The sequence below is a fragment of the Crocuta crocuta genome, unplaced genomic scaffold (assembly GCF_008692635.1).
Source record: "Crocuta crocuta isolate KB4526 unplaced genomic scaffold, BGI_CrCroc_1.0 scaffold415, whole genome shotgun sequence".
In the NCBI taxonomy this organism is placed as follows: domain Eukaryota; kingdom Metazoa; phylum Chordata; class Mammalia; order Carnivora; family Hyaenidae; genus Crocuta; species Crocuta crocuta.
This window is the reverse complement of record NW_027531525.1, coordinates 823,099-848,394: the sequence shown is the minus strand read 5'-3', so window position 1 is coordinate 848,394 and position 25,296 is coordinate 823,099. Positions and strand designations below refer to the sequence as shown.

General features: G+C 38.8%; 1 protein-coding gene across 2 annotated transcripts in view; it reads left to right on the top strand.

Moving 5' to 3' along the window:
* ARNT (aryl hydrocarbon receptor nuclear translocator) overlaps positions 1 to 25,296 on the top strand; it is a 73,176-nt gene that overhangs the window by 284 nt on the left and 47,596 nt on the right. The window lies entirely within an intron of this gene.

Below are 25,296 nucleotides of genomic sequence, written 5' to 3'. Positions count from 1 at the left end.
GCTGTGGGGGAGGGGAGGAACGGGGGGAGGGGCCGAGCCCAGGGAACTGGGGAGATCCGAGGTGGAGGGAGCGCGCGTGCGGGTGCGCCTTGCGTGGGGCGAGCGGTGTTGGAGCGGCTCCCGGCGCCGGGCTTGGCCTGCGCCCGCTCTGCGGAGCGACGTGGTCGTCTTCCAGCTCTGCCCCCTGGAAAGGCTTGGTGCGGGGTAACTGGGCAGAGGGACTCGTTTTGCTTTAAAAGTAACTTGGGTTTATCAACACTGGACCACCTTGCTGTGCGGCTGAAGTGTTAAACTTCCAAACGTTTAAACGTTTACCAAAAAAAAAAAAAAAATCTGTGAATGTATGCTCAGTTTCTCCCCCCCTCCCCCCAGCTATCCCTGGAAACTGGCGTTCCTGTATTAAGTGCCTCTAGTATCTTAAGCTGCTGAGGACTGAAGTTTGAGTAATGGTTGTTCAGGGCAGATCTTGCCCCACAGCAAGAACCCCGGGTTTGAATCTTGTTGGCTGTAGATCGAGGCAGTTCCCATTCTTTAAGAAAAGTTCGGTTCCTTGTCATTTTTCAGTGAACATCTCTTCTAAAGGGGGAGCTTGAACATTGAAAAAAAAAATCTAGCCAATCATGTGAAAGCGATGGAGTGGGGTGTAGTGCGGCGGGTCTAGACAGATGAGTTCTCTTTCACTGTATTACAGTTATTTGTCCCTGGGAAGCATTTAGTTTTAGGGATCCTAGTTTATCTTGCAGACTTTGGCGATTCTCTTGCAAAATAAAATCCTTAAAAAAGAAGCCAGAAGTTGGGGGTGAATTGCTTGAAAGTACAGCAGGGGAACGGATTCTTGAAACTGAAATTGGATTTTTTTCCCATGTCCGTGAACTGCAGTATTATCTTGTGGTACCCAGGTTTTGCTCTACAAGTTGTCACTATGACATTTATTTATCTTCACTACCGTGTTTCTGGTAACAGAGCTATTTAAGGAAGTTAATTTGTCACATGTCAATATCGTAGAATCTTTTTAAAAATTTTGGAGGAAAAGTAGATAAAATTAATGGCTAAAGTTCTGTTGTAGGAAGTTCTGAATGATGGAATAAAGTTGGAAAGATGCTATTATTATGGCCACCTGAACTTGTAGGAAAATAACCTATGTGTTAAAACTAGGGAATAAATAAACATAATTTTAAACCGATAACACATTGCAAAACAATTACATAACCCTAGTCAAATTGCAAAGCATTTCTCTTATTAAGAAGTGGCCCGCGTAAACAAGTTTAGTGCATATGTCAGAAGCTTTTTTCCAGCAGTGTGGGTGGGGCTACTTTATTTTGTTTTTAAACAACAGTGACCAGAATGACAGTCTCTTGACCACATTTCATTGGCTGATCCCTATCAGGTTAGATCTGAAGCAGAAAATAGTATTTATTTGTGCAGAATCCTTGCCGGTGAAACATTTGAATTTGTTTAGTGTCCTTTAGACAGCCTGCTTCTGCAGTTTGTAGGTTTCCTTTTTGCTGTTGAAACATTCTATCATCCCTTCCGAGTTATTGATACAACATTCCACACCTGAGAATTCAGTTAGAAAATGTATTGTCTTCCTTCGTTTCCTCTTTTGCTCCTTTATTTCAAAAGGAAGCTATCATGGATGCATTGTGGACTTTTATAGCCTGTTGTGTTTTGGGATTTGCGGACCGTGAGTGGAGGGATAGGGGTGGAAATGTACTGTGCTCAGTGAAAAAAAAAGTAAATGGTTTTCAGGTCAGAATTCTTTGTTGCATGGTCAGATCTTTCCTTAGAGCCGTTTTAGGGACTAGAGACATCATACCTATTTCTTTGAGTTTTTTCTACTTTATCTTTTTGCTGTTTGTTAAGATCCCCTCCAGTTCTTGTCAATTCTGTCTTCACATGTGTCTGCAAAAGATTTTTGTGATCATTATTTAACTTTTCTCTGTAAGGTTCATTCAAGTTAATCTTCAGCGTTAATACTAATGCTTGAAGATCATGTCAGTTGTACTTGGAGTATGATTTAGAGACTGTTGGTGGCCATTCAGTATCTTGCAGGGAACCTGGTTCCTTTGCATTTTCACTGTGTCTTGGTGCTAGATCAAAAGTAGAGGAAGGTGTGATTTATACTCTCCTCTCTAAGAGTTATGTGGAAGTAATAGGTCCAATGCGATAATGACTTTTTCTTTGCATGGATTGATAATTCCCCATATTCTCTTATTGTTCATGAGTTCTACTTAACCATTGGCAAGGAGAAGTGGGCGGGTAGGAAGCTAATGAAGCGTTAGGCTGTCTCGTTTGTCTGAGGAACACTAACAATTTTGAGGAACACTTTTTAAATTGCATGCATGGTTCATAATGCATTGGCTAAGGCGCTGGCTGGGGAGAGACTGGATATTTGACTTCTAATTCAGTATTCACACCAGATGTGAATGAATTTGTAGGAGTGAAGGCATATCTTCCCTTGACTCTGGTACTCTCGTTAGTGCACACCTCCTCTTGTGCTCTGAGGCACCGCTTACTGTGGATGGAGAATGTGGCAGAAGGTAAAGGAAGGAACACTCTTTGGGTTTGTGAGGCTGACATTTAGGAAGAATTTTTCTTTTCACCTAATTTTCTCCTGTGTAAATTATAGTTTTAAAACATTAATTAACGTAATTCTTACCCATTGGTTTTACTTTTTTCAGAAATGGGAAACAGGAATTTATATGGTATAAAATTAAGGTGTCAAGATACTTTATTGCAAAACTTTTTTGAAAACTATATAAATTTGCTAATTCAGCAATTGAAATACAGTGAACATTTTTGAAAAAGAACCTTCATCTGCATATTAGGTCTGTGCAGATTTGTGGCACCAACCTGAATCTTCTCTGCTTTCTTAGAAATTAAGAGGTAGATACCACTACAATATTGGAACTCTAGGGTTTTTTTTTTTTTTTATCGTTATGAAATAGTGGTCTCTAATCTTAGTTTCTTTGTATTCCATCCCTACCCCTTTACTCAATCCACTAACAGGAGGATAATACGTAGTTTCATGGATGTTTTATGAAAGTTGTTTTGTTCTCTGCTGTTGATGACTTTCTTCTAAGGCAGTAACGGTAGGGATTTCCATAGTGCCAAGTGGTGATCTTTAGAAACTAAGTTGTAACAGTCAAGGAAACGGTCCCTTTTTTCCCTTTGATTTTACTTAAGCCATGACATATTGTGAGTATTTCATTCCCAAAGTAGTAAAATTTGAATCCTTGATTGTGGAAACTGTTTTTGGAGCCATCCTTGTGTGTTTTTTTTTTTTTTTCCTTTCAAGCTATTCCCTCATAGTATTTATTTTAAAGGCTAATTCCCTGGTGGTACAATCCTATGTAGGGGTGCAAGGGTAACATTTCTGTCTATGGTTTTATAGCAGATCGTATTCAGATGTAACAGAAAAAGAATACATTTTTTAAAAATGTCTTCTTTTTTTTTAAGTTTGGGAGAGAGAGCACATGGGTGTGATGTAGAGAGAATCCCAAGCAGACTCTGAGCTGTCAGCACACAGCCCAGCTGGGGCTCGATCCCATGAACCGAACTGTGAGATCATGACCTGAGCTGAAATCAAGAGTTGGATGCTCAACTCACTGAGCTACCCAGGCACCCCAGTAAAAGTATACGTTTAAGGCTTAAGCTCACTGGAGTGGATCTGGTGGGTCCGTCATCCACACCCTGTGAGGGGCCTTGCTTGTAGAGCCATCTATTTTTAAGAATGATTAAACATTTATTAAGTTCCTACTTTATTTGCCAGATTGCACTTTTTTATTTTGTTGGCTATTCTGTATGTTCGAAACAGTCTCTCACTTTCCACCCCAGCACCCCTATATTAAAGAAAAATTCTCAAAAATTTTTACTTCTGTTTTTTTACATAAGCTTCTTTAATATATTTTCATCTATTTAAAAAAATCTCTATTTGAATAATATTTAACATACTATTTATATATATATATATACTCACAAGTTTTCCTTCAAGTGTGCTGCCCTTTCTGAGTTTTCTGTATCTTTCACAGCTATCTATCACAGTTTTTCCAGTTCCCCAGGCTAAGCAGCTAGAGGTGTTTGGATTCTTTCATGTATTTATCTGGTTGGTTATCACTTCATCACCTTTTTTTTCCCTTCCATAAAACATATATATATTTAAACACATAAAATGTTTTGATTATGTAAAAATATATATTTAAAATATTTAGGGGTACCTGGGTGATTCAGTTAGTTAAGCGTTGGACTCTTGATTTTTGGCTCAGGTCCTGATCTCTTGGTTTGTGAGCTTAAGCCCACATCAGGCTCTGTGCTGACAGTGTGGAACCTGCTTGGGACTCTCTCTCTCTGTCTCTGCCCCTCCCCTGCTCATGCTCTCTCTTAAAATAAATAATAAAATAAATAAACATTAAAAAATGAAATAAAATTGGGGCACTTGGGTGGCTCAGTTGGTTAAGTGTCTGACTTCAGGTCAAGTCGTGACCTTGTGGTTCATGAGTTCGAGCCCCTTGTCCGACTCTGTTGACAGCTGGAAGCTTGGAGCCTGCTTTGGAGTCTCTGTGTGTGTGTGTCTCTCTCTTCATGTTCTTCCCCCACTAGTGCTCTGTCTCTCAAAAATGAAGAAACACTAAAATTTTAAAAAATGAAATAAAATACATATAAACATTTAAACATATATATGTTATTTTAATCAAAATTACCCATTCATATATTTAAAGACTTCGTTTTATGTGATTTCTTACAAAAACAGCCCCCTACTCCCTTCTCTCAGTTCCTTCTCCCCAGTAAGAAACATTTTTATCTTGTTTAGCGACACTTTTTTGTTTTTGTTTAAAAGAATGTTCCAGCTGTAGAAGATATGAGTTTTCACATTGAAGGGGACAGACCAGTGAATGAAAACACACCCACATCAAGGCATAATATCATGAGATTTCAGCATTAGATACAAAGAGTATGCTACAAGCTACAGAGAAAAAAGTTGGTCAGTTCAGAAGAATGTGGAATCAGATTGGTCTTGCTTCTCAGTGGTCAATACTGCACAGTAGAAGGCAGTGGCGCAGTGCCTTCAGAATTCATAGGGGAAACAGTTTCTGACTTAAAATTGGTCGAGGATGTGCTTCAGCAGTGGGAGTGACAAGAAAGGGGGCACCTGGCCTGCAGGGAAGGGGCAGGGCGGCAGGAAAGAGTGGAGCATCCATTTCGCGCACACTGCTGTTAGTCCCCGCTTGCAAGCAGCACCGGCACCGCACCGGCACCGCACTTTTCAGCCCCTCCTGCCTTCCCCCACCAGGGCAAAGAGATAACAGTGATTTACACTCTCCAGAGAATCAGTCAGTCTTTTGACAGCGTGGAATTAGGGCAGTTTCCCTGCTAGAAGGAACAGGGTGAGGATCTGGAAATCCACCTGCTGCTTAAGCAGATGTTGAACCCATCCTTTTTTTTTCCTAATTAAAAAAATTTTTTTAATGTTTATTTTTGAGAGCAGGGCGAGTGTGAGTGGGGGATGGGCAGAGAGATTGAGAGACAGAGGAAGTTACTGAATCCAAAGCAGACCCCAGGCTCTGAGCTGTCAGCACAGAGCCCGACATGGGGCCTGAATCCATGAACCATGAGATCATGACCTGAGCCAGAGTCAGACGCTTAAGCGACTGAGCCCCCCAGGTACCCTGAATGGATCCTTTTTATTTTAGCTTTCATTCATACACACCTCCTACTCCTGTACCTGGAGTCACCAGTTCCTGGGACTTTGGGGGCATTCTAACATGTAGAGTGAGGTGGTTTTCTGCTTTTCCCTTTGCTGGCTTAGGATTCAGTTCTTTTTTTCTTTTTTAATGTTTATTTTTGAAAGAGAGAGTGTGCATGTGCGCGTGTGCCAGAGGGGTAGAAGCAGACAGAAGGGGGAACAGAAGATCCAAAGTGGGCTCTGTGCTGACAGCAGAGAGCCGGATGCAAGGCATCGACTGGAGCCGAAGTTGGATGCTTAACTGACTGAACCACCCAGGTGCCCCAGGAGTTAGTGCTCGTGGATCTATCAAGGCAGAGGTTCCGGTTTCCAAAAATTTGTTGCCCTTTTCTTGCTTCCATTTTTTCTATCCATGGATTTTATGTCTTATATAAAATTGTTATTCTCCTTTATATAATTTTTTTAGTGGGGGAGAGAAAAAGTAGATGTATACATTTACCCTACTATTTTTATTCAGAAGTTATATAGTTTAAGATATTAGAGGTTCCTATACTTTTTCATCCTGCTGTTATACTATGCCTTTATTATCTCATTTTTGGTTAGTCTCATTCATCTCCTTGTTTCTATTATTTCAAACTTTAAATCTGTCAGATTAATCTTTAATTTACATTTTATTTTTGTCACTCTGACTTAAAGGTATATTTTGTCTTTGTTGAATCAAATCTAAGATTTCATCTTGTCATTCAAGGCCTTCTCACAGTTGAGTAACAGTTGACATCTAATGTTTTTCTCCCAAATACAGATGCTGTGCTTTATATAGGTCTGACAGTTCTTCACAGCTATTTTCATACCTCCCTTTAGGATTTGCTTATGTCCTTTGTCTGTTTGGAATGCCTTTTCCCTCTCCTTTACTTAAAAAAAAATTTTTTTTTATAGTTTATTTTTGAGACAGACAGAGACAGAACACGAGCGTGGGGGGCCAGAGAGAGGGAGACACAGAAATCTGAAACAGGCTCCAGACTCTGAGCTAGCTGTCAGCACAGAGCCCGACGCAGGGCTCAAACCCACAGACCGTGAGATCATGACCTGAGCCAAAGTCGGATGCTTAACCGACTGAGCCACCTAGGCGCCCTCCTTTACTTTTTCTGATGCCCACATTCACTTTACCTTTTTGAAACTTCTGGCTGGCTGCCTTGTTTCCTTTACTTTTTCCTTCTTACTGAGCACCTTCTCTGTGCTACAGACTATGCTAATTTAATTAAAGTTAAATTAAACTTTAATTTAAACCATTTCTGAATCACCTTTTTTTTTTTTTTAATTTATTTTTGAGAGAGAGAGAGAGAGAGACAGCATGAGCAGGAGAGGATCAGAGAGAGAGGGAGGCACAGAATCTGGAACAGGCTCCAGGCTCTGAGCTAGCTGTCAGCACAGAGCCCGATGCGGGGCTCGAACCCACGAACCGTCAGATCATGACCTGAGCCGAAGTTGGACGCTTAACCGACTGAGCCACCCAGGTGCCCCTCATGGATTCTATATAAACCTGTTACTAAAAGTGTGAGCTTTATATTTTATGGGAAGATTTTGCTTTTTCTTAGGGAAGTTACATATAATCACTATTTAAATTTTATAGGATGAAATAGAAAAAGTATTATCAATAATATAAAAATATAATCAATCTAACTAATATCAGATAAATGAACATTAAACCAACAATGATAATCTAATCATTTTATACCTAGAAAATCAGCAAAAATTTGAAGGATTGCCAGAACTCCGTGTGAGTGGACATATGGATAATTTGATACTGTTGGCGAGTCTTTTCATTGGTTTGGCTTTCTTGGGGGGTAATGGGCAAAGTTTAAAATATGTTCCCTTACGGGGCGCCTGGGTGGCTTAGTCGGTTAAGCATCCGACTTTCGCTCACGCTCCCCTGCTCACGCTGTCTCTCTCTCTCTCTCTCTCCTAGAAATAAATAAAAAAAAAAACATTAAAAAAAATAAAATATGTTCCCTTACATCTAAGGAGTCATTTTCAGGAATTTGTTAGTGTAGAAATACTGGCACCATGCATAAAGATACACAGTTATATTCGTTGAAACATTATTTATGATAGTGATAGTTTGAATGCCACAAATTATATACATTTGTACTATCGAGTACAGTATAACTGTTAAAAATAGAATGTGCTAACTGTATTTATTGACATGAAATACAGCTTCCAATATATTGTTATATGGAAAAAATGAAAGATTCTGAATAAATATAATATCTCTCCCTTTCTTATGTAAAAATTCCCAAACTATAATATATGGTATATAGAAAAAGATGTGGAAATATTCAAAATATTAATAGCAGTTACTCATAGAGAAGTGGGATGAGAATGTGTGTATAGAGGATTTTACTTTTATTTTATTTAATCCTATTTTTTTTTAAAGTAGGCTCCATGCCCAGTGTGGGGCTTGAACTCATGACCCTGAGATCAAGACCTGAGCTGAGATAAAGAGTTGGATGCTTAACTGAGCCACCTAGGCACCCTTTATATCCATATGTTTATATATTTTGTAATGAAAAGATTAAAAGTAGCAAAATCAGTTAACATTTTGGTGTTTGCTATCTGTTTCTAAAGCTACTATTTAAGGACTGCTTACAGTGTGTCAGGTGCTATGCTAAGTACTTTTCACTTGCAGTATCTAATATAATCTTCCCAAAAGGTAGGTACTATTATTAGCTACATGTTACAGATAAACTCAGAGAGATTAAGTAATTTGCTAATGGTTATACAGGTGGTAAGTGGTAACCCTAGGATTGGAATCCAGGTTTATCTAGTTGTAAAGTTTAAGCCATGTTCTCTAAGATTTTCAGTGCGCTCTCCCACATTCATTTTCTTTTTAAAAACTTGAGATCATGTATTTTCGGTTATAAAAGTAATACATGTTTAATGTGAAAGACAAAATAATAAAGATATCCAGAAAATCAAGTGTAGAGTCTCTAAATGCCATCCCAGAGATACCCACTGTTAGTTTATTGCATAACCTTTGCTTACTTCATCCTAGCCATGATGTCATCCACACTATTTCTAGAACTTAACAGGCATGTCCTCACCCGGTGTCTTTGCACTCTGCCTAAAATGTATTTTCCCCAGATACCTCCATGCTTTATTCTCTTTATCTCCAGTCTCCTAGTACCTTTTCAGTGATGTCTTTCCTCACTATCTAAAATTTCTACCCTCCTAGCCTTCAACCTTTATATACTTCTTTTTTTTTTAATGTAGTGTTAATGTTGGTTTATTTTTGAGAGAGAGAGAGAGAGAGACTGAGTGTGAGCAGGGGAGACAGGGAGAGAGAGAGAGAGAAAGAAACAGAAGTTGAAGCAGGCTCTGGGCTCCCAGATGTCAGCACAGAGTTTGATATGGGGCTTGAACTTATGAACTGCAAGATCATGACCTGAGCTGAAGTTGGACGCTTAACCAGCTGAGCCACCCAGGTGCTCCAACCTTTATATACTTCTGATTTGACTTCCCGTAGTTTATTTTTCTCCCTATTTATCAATATATAACAGATTATTAGGTTAAACCATATGAAATTTATTTTTTTCCTATAAAATGTCACTTTTATATTGTCATCCCAGTTTATATTTTAATTATTTCTCTTGATATCTCTCTGCCACTAGCATGTAAAGTTCATAAGGATTGGGACCTTTGTTCTATTTATTGCTTTATATTTAGGATCTGCAACAGTGCCTGGCATATAGTAGGCATGCAATTAAGATTAAATGAGTTCTTCCAGGTTTTTGTTATACATATCAGTTTTAAAAAGGAATATATTAATTATTTTTTTCTGTAGCTTCTTTTTTTTCATAATCTATGTAATTATAATAATCTATGTAATATTTCATATCTATGTATTATTTTTCATAATCATATGGTAGATAACTTTCCATTTCAATGATATAGAACCACTTCAAAATTTTTCTGGAAAAAATTTTTTCTGATACATTATATTTTTTTTATTGTGGCAAAATACACATAACATAAATTTTGCTACTTTAACCATTTTTATGTGTACAGTTGAGTGGACTTAGTATATTCACATTGTTGTGCAGCCATCACTACCATTCACCTTCAGAACTTTTTTCATCTTGCAAAGCTGAAATTCTGTACCCATTAAGTACTAACTCCCTATTTTCCAAATCCCTCCAGCCACTGGTTTCCACCATTCTACACTATATCTCAATGAATTTGTCTGTTTGATGTACCTCATTTAAGTAGAATCATACAGTATTTGTCTTTTTGTGATTAGCTCGTTTCACTTAGCTATTATCCTCAAGGTTCATCTATATTTATTATATTGCAGAATTTATTTTTTTTAAGTTTATTTATTTTGAGAGAGAGGGTGAGTGAGTGTGAGCAGAGGAGGGGCCGAGAAGGGGAGAGAGAGAGAATCGCAGGCTCTGAGTGGCCAGGGCATAGCCCAGTGTTGGGCTCGAACTCATGAACCTTGAGATCCTGACCTGAGCCAAAACCAGGAGTCAGATGCTTAACTGAGTGAGCCACCCAGGCACTCCAGACTTTCTTTATATTTAAAGCCAAATAGGATCCTGTTGGATGTGTATGCCCCATTTTTAATCCATTCATCTGTTGGTAGACACTTGGGTTACTTCTACCTTTTGGTTATTGTGAATGATGCTGCTATGACTCTTTTTAATTCTTTTGAATATATACCTGCAAGTAGAATTGCTGGATCATACAGGAATTGTTTCTGATTTTCTAGGACTCTCCATACTGTTTTCTGTAGTGGCTGCACCATTTTACATTCCCACCAATAATGCACAAGAGTTCCAGTTTCCCCACATCCTTATCAGTGCTAGTTATTTTTTAATTAAAAAAAGTTTTCTTTATAAGTAGGCTGTGTGCCCAATGTGGGGCCAGAACTCATGACCCCAAGATCCAGAGTCCTGTGCTCTACCGACTGAGCCAGCCAGGTGCCCATTTTTTTTTTTTGATGTTTATTTATTTTGAGAGAGAGAGAGAGGGTGCACAGGTGTGCACATGCAAGCAGGGGAGGGGGGGAGAGAGAGAGCGAGAGCGAGAGAGAGAATCCCAAGTAGGCTCTGTGCTGCCGTGGAGCCCAGCATAGAGCTCAGTCAGTCCCATAAATGGTAAGATCATGACCTGAGCCAAAATCAAGAGGCAGATGCTTAACCATCTGAGCCACCCATGTGCCCCATTTTTATTTTTATATTTTTATTTATTTTTAAAAGTTTATTTGTTTTGAAAGAGAGAGAGATGTAGAGAGAGAGGGAGAGAGAGAATTCCAAGCTGACAGCACAGAGCCCAGTGTGGGTCTCAAACTTATGAACTGTGAGATCACAACCTGTGCTAAAATCAAGAGTTGGATGCCCAACCGAGCCCCCCAGGCGCCCCTATTTAAAAATTTTTAAAATAATTAAAAATTTTTTTGATGGTGGCCATCCTAATGGTTGTGAGGTGATATCCCATTGTTGTTTTGATTTGCATTTCTCTAATGATTTAGAGATGTTTGAGCATCTTTTCATATACTTACTGGCCATTTATATATCTTTTTTTTTTAAATTTTTTTTATAGTTAATTTTTTTTTATTTTTGAGACAGGGAGAGACAGAGCATGAGCGAGGGAGGGGCAGAGAGAGAGGGAGACACAGAATCTGAAACAGGCTCCAGGCTCTGAGCTGCCAGCACAGAACCCGATGTGGGGCTCGAACTCACGAACTGTGAGATCATGACCTGAGCCAAAGTCGGACGCTTAACTGACTCAGCCACTCAGGCGCCCCCGTTTATATATCATCTTGAAGAAATACCTATCCAAGTCTTTTCGCCATTTTTTAAAATTTTTTAATTAAAAATTTTTTAAAATGTTTTATTTATTTCTGAGAGAGAGAGAGACAGCATGAGCAGGGGAGGGTCAGAGAGAGAGGGAGACACAGAATCTGAAACAGGCTCCAGGCTCTGCGCTGCCAGCACAGAACCCGATGTGGGGCTCGAACTCACGAACTGTGAGATCATGACCTGAGCCGAAGTTGGACGCTTAACTGACTGAGCCACCCAAGCGCCCCATTTTGGCCATTTTTAAATCAGGTTGTTTTTTGTTGTCAAATTGTAAGAGTTCCATATATGTTCTGGATGTTAATCCCATATCAGATATATGATTTGCAAATTTTATCTCCCATCCCATGGGTTGCCTTTTTACTCTACTGGTAGTGGTTTTTGGTTTTTGGGTTTTTTTAAAAAAGATTTTAAAGTAAACTTTTTACCCATTGTGGGGCTTGATCCCACAACCCCGAGATCAAGAGTTGCATGTCCTTTCAACTAAGCAGCTAGGTACCCTGATAGTATTCTTTGATGCACAAAAGTTTCTAATGATGAAGTCCAATTTATCTATTTTTTAATTTTGTTGCTTGTAATTTTGATATCTTCAATAAATTACCAAATTCATTGTCATGATGCTTTCCTCCTGTGCTTCTAAGAGTTCTAGCTTTAGTTACATTTAGGTGTTTGATCTATTTTGAGCTAATTTGTATATGTGATGTAAAGTAAGGGTACAATGTTGTTCTTTTGTATGTGGGTATGCAGTTTTCCCTGTATCATTTGTTAAAAAAATAAATAATTGTCTTGGAACCCTTGTTAAATCATTTAACTATACATATGGTAGCTTATTTCTAGGCTCTCTTGTCCATTGGTCTGTATGTTTATCTTTGTGTCAGTACCATACTATTTTGATTACTGTAGTTTGTGACGATGCATCATCATTTTAATGGTATTTAAGTACATTCCTTTTCCAGTATTAAGGGCAGTTATAAATGCCTGGACTTGTAATAAAAGACATGCATAAAAGAGGTTTTGTATGTTTAGGTTAGGTGCAGGTCATTTTATTTTATTTTATTTTTTTTATTTTTTATTTTTTAAATGTTTTTTTTATTTATTTCTAGGAGAGAGAGAGAGAGAGAGCGTGAGCAGGGGAGGGCCAGAGAGAGAGGGAGTCACAGACTGAAACAGGCTCCAGGCTCTGAGCTGGCAGTCAGCACAGAGCCCGACGCGGGGCTCGAACCCACAAACCGCGAGATCATGACCTAAGCGAAAGTCAGACGCCCAACCGACTAAGCCACCCAGGCGCCCCAGGTGCAGGTCATTTTAAATATAGTTTGGAGGTAGATTTTAGGAATAATAAAGAAAAATTAAAAACATATCCAAAGTGATTCATATTTTATTTTTCTTAAAGTTTATTTGTTTATTTTGAGATAGTGTGAATGGAGCTGGGGAAGAGAAAGAGACAGAGAATCCCAAGCAGGCTCTGCACTGTCAGCACAGAGCCCACAGAGAGAGTTGAGCTCATGACTGTGAGATCATGACCTGAGCTGAAATCAAGAGCCAGACGCTTACCAGCTCTGCCACGCAGGCACTCCCAAAGTGACTCACATTTTAGACATTAAGAATATGATGAATGGGGCGCCTGGGTGGCTTAGTCGGTTAAGCGCCTTACTTCGGCCCAGGTCATGATCTCACGGTTTGTGGGTTTGAGCCCCGCGTCGGGCTCTGTGCTGACAGCTAGCTCAGGGCCTGGAGCCTGCTTCAGATTCTGTGTCTCCCTCTCTCTCTGACCCTCCCCTGCTTATGCTGTCTCTCTCTCAGAAATAAATAAAACATAAAAAAAAGAGAATATGATGAATTATTGTTCCATTCTTTCTTTTTTTTTTAAATATTTTTTTTAATGTTTTATTTATTTCTAGGAGAGAGAGAGAGAGAGACAGCGTGAGCAGGGGAGGGTCAGAGAGAGAGGGAGTCACAGATTGAAACAGGCTCCAGGCTCTGAGCCGGCAGTCAGCACAGAGCCCGACGCTGGGATCGAACCCACGAACCGCGAGATCATGACCTAAGCGAAAGTCGGACGCTTAACCGACTAAGCCACCCAGGCGCCCCGTTCCATTATTTCTTAATGAACATTTTATTATCCAGCTTTTTCTTTTATTAAGAGAGAAAGAGAAAGTGGGGGAAGGGCAGAGGGAGAGAGAGGGGCTTGATCTCAGAACCATGAGATCATGACCTGAGCTGAAATTAAGAGTTGGATACCTAACTGAGCCACCCAGGCACTCCTTATCTATTCAGTGTCTAGTTCTTCCTTTATCAGTTCTGTTTTCCTCAGTGCTGTTTTCAGTGACTTAGCTTTGTATTATTTCTGATATTTCAGGAAAGGAAGTTATGTTTGAAGTAACTTTTCTGTAAATCTGGGAGACTATGTTGACTGACTAAAATATGTTATATTTACTATTTTTCTGTAGTTTCTGTCAAATTGTGATTTTAATAGAATATTCCACAAATAGATTTCAGTGGAATAAGAACATTCCTTAACTGTGCTATGCCAAGTTCTTCTGCCATTTAAAAGGAACTAATCTTAGTAAATCAAATCCAGAGTATATTAAAAGAACCATACGTCGTTTGTATTAGCTTCCCAGGCCTACTGTGACAAATCAACATACTTGGGGGTTTAAAACAAACAAAAAATTATTCTTTCACAGTTCTGGAGGCTCAGAATATGAAATGAAGATGTGGGTAGCTTTGGTTCCTTCTGGAGTCTCTGAGGGAGAAATCTCTCCTTCTTTTCGAGCTTGTGGACATGTAACTCCATCCTCCATGTCTCTGTATCCAAGTGTCTCTCCTCGCTCTTCTAAAGAGAGCAGTCATTGGATTTAGACCCAGTCTTAGCTAATTATATCTTCAGAGACCTTGTTTCAAAGTGAGGTCACATTCTTAGATTCTATGTGGACTTGCAGTTTTAGATTATTCAGTCTTCTGTAAATATGGAGTAAGGTTTATCCCAGGAACTCAAAAGATGGTTCAGCCTGAGAAGACTTCTGTAATTCATGTCATTAACAAACTAAAAGAAACAAATTTTATATTAATAACTACTTTACAAAAGTATTTGTTTCAGATTTAAAAAATCCAGCCCTGAGTAAAAAAATAAGCTGTTAAATCGATAGAACTAACCACCCTAAATTAAGTCCGGTGAAATCATGGATAAGTCAGAGATATATCCATGTTCGTTTTGGAGATTGTCTAGTTCAAAGTTGCTTAACCTCTTATGGGACATGGACGTCTTTGGTGAGAACCGTTGAACCCTTCCTCACCTTCATTGGGTCATTATGGGAATAAATGAGAGGCACACAAGTTGTTCACCACAGTGCCTAATCCACGGTGAGGGCGGAGAAAAAAGTGTTCGGTGTTACTATCCATGCACTCTCCACTCCCCCTTTACTCCTTTTAAAAGTGAGGAGCAGAACTTCTGCTTTGTAGGTAGAAAAATTCTTACCTCACTTCTGTGTCACCCTTACCCCTAAATAAAAGGCTCTGCTTCTCCAGGCCACGTTGGGGCCCCTAGGTCAGCTGGCAGGTGCTTCGAGGGAAAAGCTAGAATGCGTGGGGGTAACCTGGAGGCAGCTTGCTGTCCTGGCTGAACCTTCCTTAGATAACCCCTTACTTAGCACATATAATAGCAATGTATGGTATTAGAAATCAGTTCTTTTAAAAATACAGCTATCTTTTTTCAGTTTTTTATTAACAATTTTTAAAAATACTTATTTTGAGGGGCGCCTGGATGACTCAGTCGTTAAAGTGTTAGACTTGGATGTGGGTCATGATCTTACAGTTTGTAGGTTCAAGCCCACATCTGGCTCTGTGCTGATGGCTCTGTGCTCATGGCTCCAAGTTTGGAGGCAGCTTCAGATTCTGTGTCTCTCTCTCTCTCTGCCCTTCCCTTGCTCGCATTCTCTCTCTCTCTCAGGAAGATAAACATTAAAAAAAGTTTATTTATTTTGAGAGAGAGTGAGTATGTATGTACAAGCAGGGGAGGGACAGAGAGAGGGAGAGAGAAAATCCCAAGGAAACTCTGTGCTCTCAGTGCAGAGCCTGGTATGGGGCTTGATCCCATGATCCTGGGATCATGACCTGAGCCGAAATCAGGAGTTGTAGGCTCAGCCACTCAGGTTCCCTATAATTACCCCAATTTTGAGGTAGTATTGAATGATAATCCTAAATATTTTTAGTAATCATGATATGAAAATATCTGATTTCTATTGATGACAGTCACAGTTACTAATACTATGGTGGTTTACTGTGTACTTTCATGACTGAAGGAAATGCTAGATTTCAGTTAGAGATTAATGAAAATAAAGATAAAAATTTTCCTCCTCCAAGTTCACAAACCAGCCTTCCTTGGGGGGGCTGGTTATCCATTGACCCATGGATTAAGACCCTTGCAATAACCGTAAGAGGCTCGTAAATACTGAGAACAAACTGAGGATTGATGAGAGGGTAGGGAAGAGGGGAAGGGGGGTGATGGGCATGGAGGAGGGCACTTGTTGGGATGAGCACTGGGAGTTACAAGAAACCAACTTGACAGTAAACTATAATTTAAAAAAGTCAGCCTTATAAAAAAAAAAAAGAACCTTGCAATAATGCTGTAAGAGAAGAAAACAAGATATTGTAAATATTAAGTAAGGAAAGGTAAGATAATAATTCCTTGTAGATGATGTGATTTTAACTAAGAAAATCCAGTAAATTAAATGCTTTTAGGTAAGACAAATTAGTAATTTGGATACAATACTGAAGTCAGTAGTTTTGTTTTATTCTAGCAAAAACCAGTTAGAAGTTGAAATGGAAAAATGATTTCATTCACAATAATACTAGTAACTATAAAATACCTGAAAATTATTAGAGTAAGAAATACATGCCTTATGTGAAGAAATTATAAAATTTTATTAAAGGACATTATAAAAGATCTGAATAAATGTAACATATACTATATTCTTGGATGAGGAAATTCAATGTCATAATGCTACTCTTCTTTCAAAATTACTATATAAATTATTTTTTAATGGATTTTAAAAATTTTTTTTTAATGTTTTATTTATTTCTAGGAGAGAGAGAGAGACAGCATGAGCAGGGGAGGGTCAGAGAGAGNTACTATATAAATTTAATATCATTGAATTAATTTCTTTAGTTTCTTAATAGAACTTTCCAGATTTTAAACTTCAAAAGGAAGATGAAGTATATGACTTTAAAAATGTTTTAAAAACTTTAAACTAAACATTATTAGTATTTTAATGTTTATTTTTGAGACAGAGCTAAAGAGACAGAGCATGAGCAGGGGAGGAGCAGAGAGAGAGGGAGACAGAGAATCAGAAGGAGCTCCAGGCTCTGAGCTGTCAGCACAGAGCTCAACATAGGGCTGGAACCCACGCACCGTGAGATCATGACCTGAGCCAAAGCTGGACACTTAACCGACTGAGCCACCCAGGTGCCCCTAAACGTATTAATTTTAAAGGTTTATGGGGTGCCTGGGTGGCTTAGACTTTCGCTTAGGTCATGATCTCGCGGTTCGTGGGTCCGAGCCCCGCGTCGGGCTCTGTGCTGACTGCCAGCTCAGAGCCTGGAGCCTGTTTCAGAGTCTGTCACTCCCTCTCTCTCTGACCCTCCCCTGCTCACGCTGTCTCTCTCTCTCTCCTAGAAATAAATAAAAATATTAAAAAAAAAAAAAGGTTTATTTTGAGGTAGAGAGAGTCCAAGTGGGGAAGGGGCAGAAAGGGGGGGACAGAGGATTGGAAGCAGGCTCCATGCACACAGCAGCAAGCCCCATACGAGGCTTGAGCCCACAAGCTGTGAGATTATGACCTGATCCAAAGTTGGACACTCAACTGACTGAGCCACTCAGGTGTCCCTAACTTCTTATTTTGAGATAATTTTAGGTTCGTATACAATTATGAAAGGTAATACAGAGATCTCCTACCCTTAACTCAGTTTCCGTCAATGGTAGTATCTTGCAAAACTAGTACACAACATCACTACCAGGATATTGGCATTGCTACAGTCAAGATACAGATCTCTGTCATCACAAGGGTCCCTAATGGTTCCTTTTTAAAGCCACACCTGCTTTCTTTGTGCCCTTCCCCCTCCCTCTGGGCAACCCCAATCTGTTCTTTATAATTTTGTCATTTCAAGAGTATTCTATGAATGGGATTATATATTATGTAAGCTTTTATGGTTGGCTTTTTTAACTCATATGATTCTCATCTAGTGTGTGTAGTAATTATTCATTTCTTTTTGTTGCTGAGTAGTATTCAGTGATCTGGATATATATCATAGTCCATCTATTAAAGGACTTATGGTGTCCCCCCCAGTTTTTGGCTATTACAAATAAAAGTAAACATTTGTCGAAAGGTTTTTGTGTAGATAAAGTCTTCATTTTGGGGGATATATACCCACTAGTATAGTGCTGGTTTGTATGTTAGTGGCATGTTTAGTTTTTAAAGAAACTTTCAAACTATTCTTTAGAGTGGCTGTGTGTCTGTACTGTTTTATATCCACCAGCAACATAATAAGTGATCTACTTTTTTTTTTTAGTTCTTTTTGAGAGAGATTGTGCCTGAGCCAGGGGAGGGGGAGAGAGAGAGAGAGAAAGAGAATGCTAAGCAGGCTCCAATTTGTCAGCACAGGCTCTCTGTGGGGCTTGAGCTCATGAACAGAACCATGAGATGTGAGATCATGACTTGAGCTGAAATTAAGAGTCAGATGCGTAACTGACTGAGCCACTCAGGCACCCCAGTGACCTACTTTTTCTGTAACCTTCCCAGCATTTGGTATTTTTATTGTTTTGTTTTGTATATTTTTTAGCCATCCTAAGTATGTAATGCATCTCATTGTGGCTTTAATTTGCATTTCGCTCATGGCTAATTATGTTGAACATTTTCTCATATGCTTATTTACCATTGGTACATATTTGGTGAACTGTCTCTTCATGTCTTTTGCCCATATTGTAGTCAGACTGCTTTTTTTTTGTCATTGAGTTTTGAGCAGTTTTTTAATATTCTATTTTTTAGAATTTTTTTATGGGGCACCTGGGTGCTCAGTCGGTTAAGGGTCCGACTTCGGCTCAGGTCATGATCTCATGGTTCGTGGGTTTGAGTCCCGCATCGGGCTCTGTGCTGACAGCTAGCTCAGAGCCTGGAGCCTGTTTCAGATTCTGTGTCTCCCTCTCTCTCTGACCCTCCCTTGCTCATGCTGTCTCTCCTTCTCTTTCAGAAATAAAACATTTTTAAAAATTTTTTAAAAGTTTATTTATTTATTTTGAGAGAGAGAGTGTGTGTGTGCTCGAGTAGAGGAGGGAAAGAGTGAGAGGTAGAGAAAGAGTGGAGCCAAGCAGGCTCCATATTGTCAGCAAGGAGCCCAGCATGGGGCTTGATCCCACAAACTATGAGATCATGACAACCTAAATCAAGAGTTGGACACTAAACCGACTGAGACACCTAGGTGCACTGTGTTCTTCCCGTATTCTGGATACAAGTCCTTTCCTTCAGTGTTTTCTTTCACTTTGTAATTTGTCTTTTTAGCTTCACAGCTAAAAGTTGTTCACAGACTAAAAGTTTTTAATTTTAATGAAATCCAATTCATCAGTTTTACCATTCATGGATCGTACTTTTGGTGCCTACCTAGATCCTGAAGATTTTCTCCCGCTTTTTTTTTTCCCCATAAGGATTGCATGGTTTTTACATTGACATAGTGATCCATTCTGATTATCTAAAAAAATTTTTTAACGTTTATTTATTTTTGAGAGATAGATTGTTAGTGGGGGAGGGGCAGAGAGAGGAGACACAATGTGAAGCAGGCTCCCGGCTGTCAGCCCAGAGACTGATGTGGGGCTCGAACCTGCATGATCATAACCTGAGCTAAAGTTGGATGCTTAACCAGCTGAGCCACCCAGGCTCCCTTTCCTTATAAATTTAAGAATTATCTTGTTTATATTTACAAAAACATCTTGGTAAAGTTTTGATAGGAATTGCATCAAATCTGGGTATCAGTTTGAAGAAAATTGACATTTTTTTAAAGTTTATTTTTGAGAGAGAAAGAGAGGGAGAGAGGGAAGGAGAGAGGGATGGGGAGGGGCAGAGAGAGAGAGAGAGAGAGAGAGGAAGACAGTCCCAGGCAGGCTGTGCACTGTCAGTGCAGAACCTGATGTGGGACTTGAACCCATGAACCGTGAGATCATAATCTGAGCCAAAACCAAGAGTTATATGCTTAACTAAGCCACCCAGGTACCCTGAGAATTTACATCTTTATTGTGTTGAGTCTTTGAAATCATGAATGTGGTATATCACTCCATTTATTTAGACTTTTAAAAAAATTTATTTATTTTGGGGGAGAGAGAGAGAGTGAGTGGGAGCAGGGGAGGGGTGGAGAGAGAATCCCAGGCAGGCTCTGTGCTGTCATGTGGAGGCTGATGTCAGGCTCAATCTCATGAATTGCGAGATGACCAAAGCTGAAATCAAGAGTCAGATGCTTAACTGCTTAACTTAAGCCACGTGGGCGCCCCTCCATTTATTTAGAACATTGACTTCTTTCTCAGTGTTGTTTAGTTTTCAGCATACAAGTCTTGTGGTTTTTGATGTATTTACACTTATTTTTTCTTTTTTTAAGTGATTGTAAATAACTTTGTATTTTTAATTTTGGTGTCTATCAATTGCTGATATATAGAAACAATTTATTCTTGTTTACTTGTATCCTGAAACAAGTGTTGGATTCACTTATTCTGTGAGGGTTCTTTTTGGTAGATCCCTTAGGATTTTATTTTTTTAATTTAAGTTTCTTTTGTTTTGTTTTTTAAATATTTTTTATTTATTTCTAGGAGAGAGAGAGAGACAGCATGAGCAGGGGAGGGTCAGAGAGAGAGGGAGTGACAGACTGAAACAGGCTCCAGGCTCTGAGCCGGCAGTCAGCACAGAGCCCGACGCGGGGCTCGAACCCACGAACCGCGAGATCATGACCTAAGCGAAAGCCGGACGCTTAACCGACTAAGCCACCCAGGCACCCCTAAGTTTCTTTTGTTTTAATTTTAGAGAGAGAGAGCCAGCGTGCTGGCAGGGGAGGGGGCAGAGAATGAGAGAGAATCTTACTCAGGCTCCAGACTCGGCATGGAGCCTTATGCAGGGCTCCATCCCACGATCCTGGGATCATGACCTGAACTGAAATCGACAATCCGACACTCAACTGGCTGAGCCACCCAGATACCACACCCCTCCTTAGGATTTTCTACAATCATGCCATCTGTGAATGGGGACAGTTTTATATCTTCCTTTTTGATCTGTATGCCTTTTGTTTCCTTTTCTTGCATTTTTGCACTGGCTAGGGCTTCCCACACTATGTTTGAATTAGTGATGAGATGGAACATTCTTGCCTAGTTCCCAATCGTAGAAAGCATTGTCTTTCACCACTAAGTGTAATATTAGCTTTAGGCTTCTTACCTTTTTTTTTTTTTTTCTCATTATTTTGGTTTTTTTGGTGGGAGGAGGTAGATTCTTTTATCAGGTTGAGGACCATTTCCCTCTATTCTTATTTTTCTGGTTTTTTTTTTTTTTATCAGAAATAGTGTGGAATTTTATCAGATGCTTTCTTGCGTAAGTTGATGGATCGTCTGTTATTTTTCTTCTTTAGTTTGGTAATATGGATTTTGTTGATTGATTATTAAATATTGAGCCAGTTTGATTCTCTATAATAAATAATATTTGATCATGTATAATTTCGTTGGCATATTCCTAAATTTTATTTGCTAATAGTAAGAATTTTTGTTCCTAGGGACACCTGGGTGGCTCAGTTGGTTAAGCATCTGACTCTTGATCTTGGATTGAGTCATGATCTCACCATTCATGGGATTGAGCCCCACGTTTGGCTCTGTGCTAACAGTGTGGAGCTTGCTTGGGATACTCTCTGCCCCTCCCCCATTCACATGTGTGTGTGCGTGCTCTCTCAAAATAAATTTTAAAAAGTTTTGTATCTGTTTTCATGAGAACTATTGATCTCTGGTTTCTTTTTATGTAGGCTTCACACCTAGTGCAGAGCCTAGTGAGGGGCTTGAACTCACAACTGTGAGATCAAGACCTGAGCTGAGATTGGTTGGATGGTCGGATGCTTAACTGACTGAGCCACCCCGGTGGCCCTGATCTCTAGTTTTGTCAGTTTGTTTGCTTTGTTTTTGTACTGAGTTTGCTTGGTTTTGGTATCAGGGCAGTTCTAGTTTCATGATGTGAATTGGTAAGTGTCTCCTTTCTCAACCAGTTTCTGGAGGAGATTGTGTAAAAATGATATTAACTCTTTAAATGTTTGGTAGAATTCATTCCATCTTGACCTGGAGATTTCTTTTTTGAGAGCTTTTAAATTATAGATTCAATTTCCTAATATTTATGGGGCCATTTAAGTCCTCTGTCTTACATGGGGTCAGGTGTTTTAGTTTTTTTATTTTATTTTTTTTTAAGGAATTGTTTTGTTTTGTCTAAGTTGTCAAATTTACACTGTAAGTTATTCCTAGAATTACCACTTATCTCTTTGATTTCTTCAAGGTATGTAGTGATATCCCTCTTTTTGTTTCATTTTTTCCCCTCTTTTCATTTCTGGTATTGATAGTTTGTGGTTTTTGTGTCTTACTAAGGGCTTGTCAATTTTATTGATCCACTTAAAGAACCAGCTTTTCAATTCATCTATTTTTTTAAAGTATTTTCTGTTTTCAGATTCATTGATTTATGTTGTCTATTACTTCCTTTTGCTTGTTTTGGGTTGGTTTATTTATTTATTTATTTATTTTGAAAGAGAGAGAGCGAGAGAGAGAACATGTGAGTGAGTGAGCATACAGCCTAAGTGGGGAAGAGGGGCAGAGAGTGAAAGAGAGAATCCTGGGCAGGCTCCACACTCGGCATGGAGCCCGATGTGGGGCTCAGTCCCACACCCCTGAGATCACGACCCAAGCTGAAACCAAGAGTTGGATGTCCAGCGAACCAAGCCACTCAGGCATCCTGATTTTGTTCTTTTTCTAGGTTCTTAAAAAGTGGAAACTTAGATGACTTGACTTTTCCTCTTTCCACTGTAAGCATTTTAGCACTATAAAATTGTCTCTGAGTACAGCTTTTGCTGTGTCACACAAGTTTTAATGTTTTGTATTTACATTCATATTTTATTTCTGTGTACTTTGTATTTCCTTTGAGACTTCATTTTTGATTCATTGATTTAAATTTTTTTTAAATTTTTTAATTTATTTCTGAGAGAGAGAGAGAGAGCATGAGCAGGGGAGGTTCAGAGAGAGAGGGAGACACAGAATCTGAAGCAGGCTCAAGGCTCTGAGCTAGCTGTCAGCACAGAGCCTGATGCGGGGATTGAACCCATGNTTTTTTTTTTTTTTTTTTTTTTTTTTTAGAAGTGTGTTGTTTAGTGTCCAAGTGTATGGTGATTTTCCTGTTCTCTTTCAGTTACTGAGTTCTAGTTTAATTCCATTGTAGTTGGAGAATACAACCTATGATTTCATTCTTATAAGTTTGTTGAGGTTTGTTTAATGGCTCAGGATATAGACTATCTTGGTTTATATTCTGGGGACACTTGAAAAGAATGTGTGCCAGTTATTGTGTGGCAGAGTGTTTCTAGAAATGTTAATTATAGACCCTGTTGGTTGAGGCTGTCATTGTGATCTTTTATATCTTTGCTGATTTTCTGTCTAATTGTTTGTCAGTTGAATGAGGGCTGTTGAAATCTCCAACTATAAGTATTTTCTTCTTTCTGTTATGTCAGTTTTTGTTTAACAGATTTTGGAGCTCTATTGTTTGGTACATACATCCCAACTGTCTTCTTGGTGGCTTGAATATTATATAATGTGCTTTTTGTGTAGTCAGTTTATCTGATTATTATTAATATAGCTACTCTTGCTTTCCTTTGATCAGTGTTTACAGGATATATCTTTTTTCATCCTTTTGCTTCCAACTTGTCTCTGCTGTTATATTTGAAGCACCTTTCTATAGACTGCATATAGTTGGGTTATGTTTTTTAATTTGTTCTGCCAATTTCTGTTAATTGGTATATTTAAATTATTTACATAAAATTATTAATATGTTAGGGCTTAAGTTTCCTGTTTTATTTTTTGTTTTCTGTTTGTTTGGGTTTTTATTTCTCTGGTTTTTTTTCTCTGCCTTTCTGTAGGTAATTTGAACATTTTTTTAAAAAATTTATTTCTGAGAGAGAGCGAAAGGCAGTGTGAGCAGGGGAGGGTCAGAGAGAGAGAGACAGACAGACAGACAAAGAATCTGAAGCAGACTCCAGGTTCCAGGCTCGATGAGGGGCTCGAACCTATGAATTGTGAGATCATGACCTGAGCCAAAGTCAGATGCTTAACCAAGACTGAGCCACCCAGGTGTCCCTGAACATTTTTTAGAATTCCATTTTGAGGGGCACCGGACTAGCTCAGTTGGAAGACTGTGCATTTCTTGATCTTGGGGTTGTGGGTTTGAGCCATACCATGTTGGGTATAGAGATTACTAACAAACAAACAAACAAACAAAAAAAACCTTAAAAAATCTTAAAAAAGAATCCCATTTTGATTTATTTATGTTTGCTGGTGTATCACCTTCTGTACCTTTTCTAGTAATTGCTGTAGTGGGCATTGCATCATGTATCATGATATCACAGTCTGTTGGTGTCATTTTACCACTTTAAGTGTTGACATCTTACCACTCATTTAGAAACATACCAGACGGTATTGTATTTTTTGCTTCAATCATTAAACATAAAGGAGAAGGAAAGCCTATTGATTTTACCCATATTTTTGCATACTGTGTTTTTAAAAATTTCTTTGATATATGTTGATGTGTTCCAAAATTCCTTGTTATATAATTTCCTCTCTGTTTAGAGAATTTTGTTCAGTCGCGTTCTTTTAGGACAGGTCTGCTGGTGGCAAGTGCTCATTAGTTTATTTTTTTTTTATTTTATTTAATTTTTTAATGTTTTATTTATTTCTGAGAGAGAGAGATAGCATGAGCAAGGGAAGGTCAGAGAAAAGGAGACACAGAATCTGAAATAGGCTCCAGGCTCTGAGCTAGCTGTCAGCACAGAGCCCGATGGGGGGCTTGAACCCACGAACTGTGAGATCATGACCGAAGCCGAAGTTGGACGCTCAACCGACTGAGCCACCTAGGTGCCCCTCATTAGTTTCAAATCATCAGAGATGGTGTTGATTTCCCCTTCATTCCTGAATGGTATTTTCACTGGGTGTAGGATTCTGGGTTGAATTTTTTTTTTTTTAAACTTAAAAGATATCGTGCCACATTTCTTTTTGTCTCCTTGGTTTTAGATGAAAAATCTGGTGTCGTGTGAATTATTTTTCTTCTATAAGTAAGGTATCATTTATCTCTAGCTATTTTTTAGAAGTTTAATTGTGACGTGTTGGGATGGATTTCTTTAGATTTATCCTTTTGGGGTTTACTCAACTTCTTGAATCTGTAGGTTACATCTCTTGCCAAATTTGGGAACTTCTCAGGTATTATTTTTCTTTGCCCTCTTTCTCTTCTCTTTTCCAGGACTCTAATGGGTAATTTCTAGTGTTGTGTCTTACATTTAACTGATTGTTCTCTTTGTTCCTTTCATTCTGCTGTTGAATCAATCCACTTTGTTTCAATTATTTTTCAGTTCTAAAATTTCTATTTGATTCTTCTTTATATCTTTGTTTAGACTTTCTTTGCTGAGGCTTTCAACTTGTTTATTTATTTCAACTGTGTTAGCAATTAC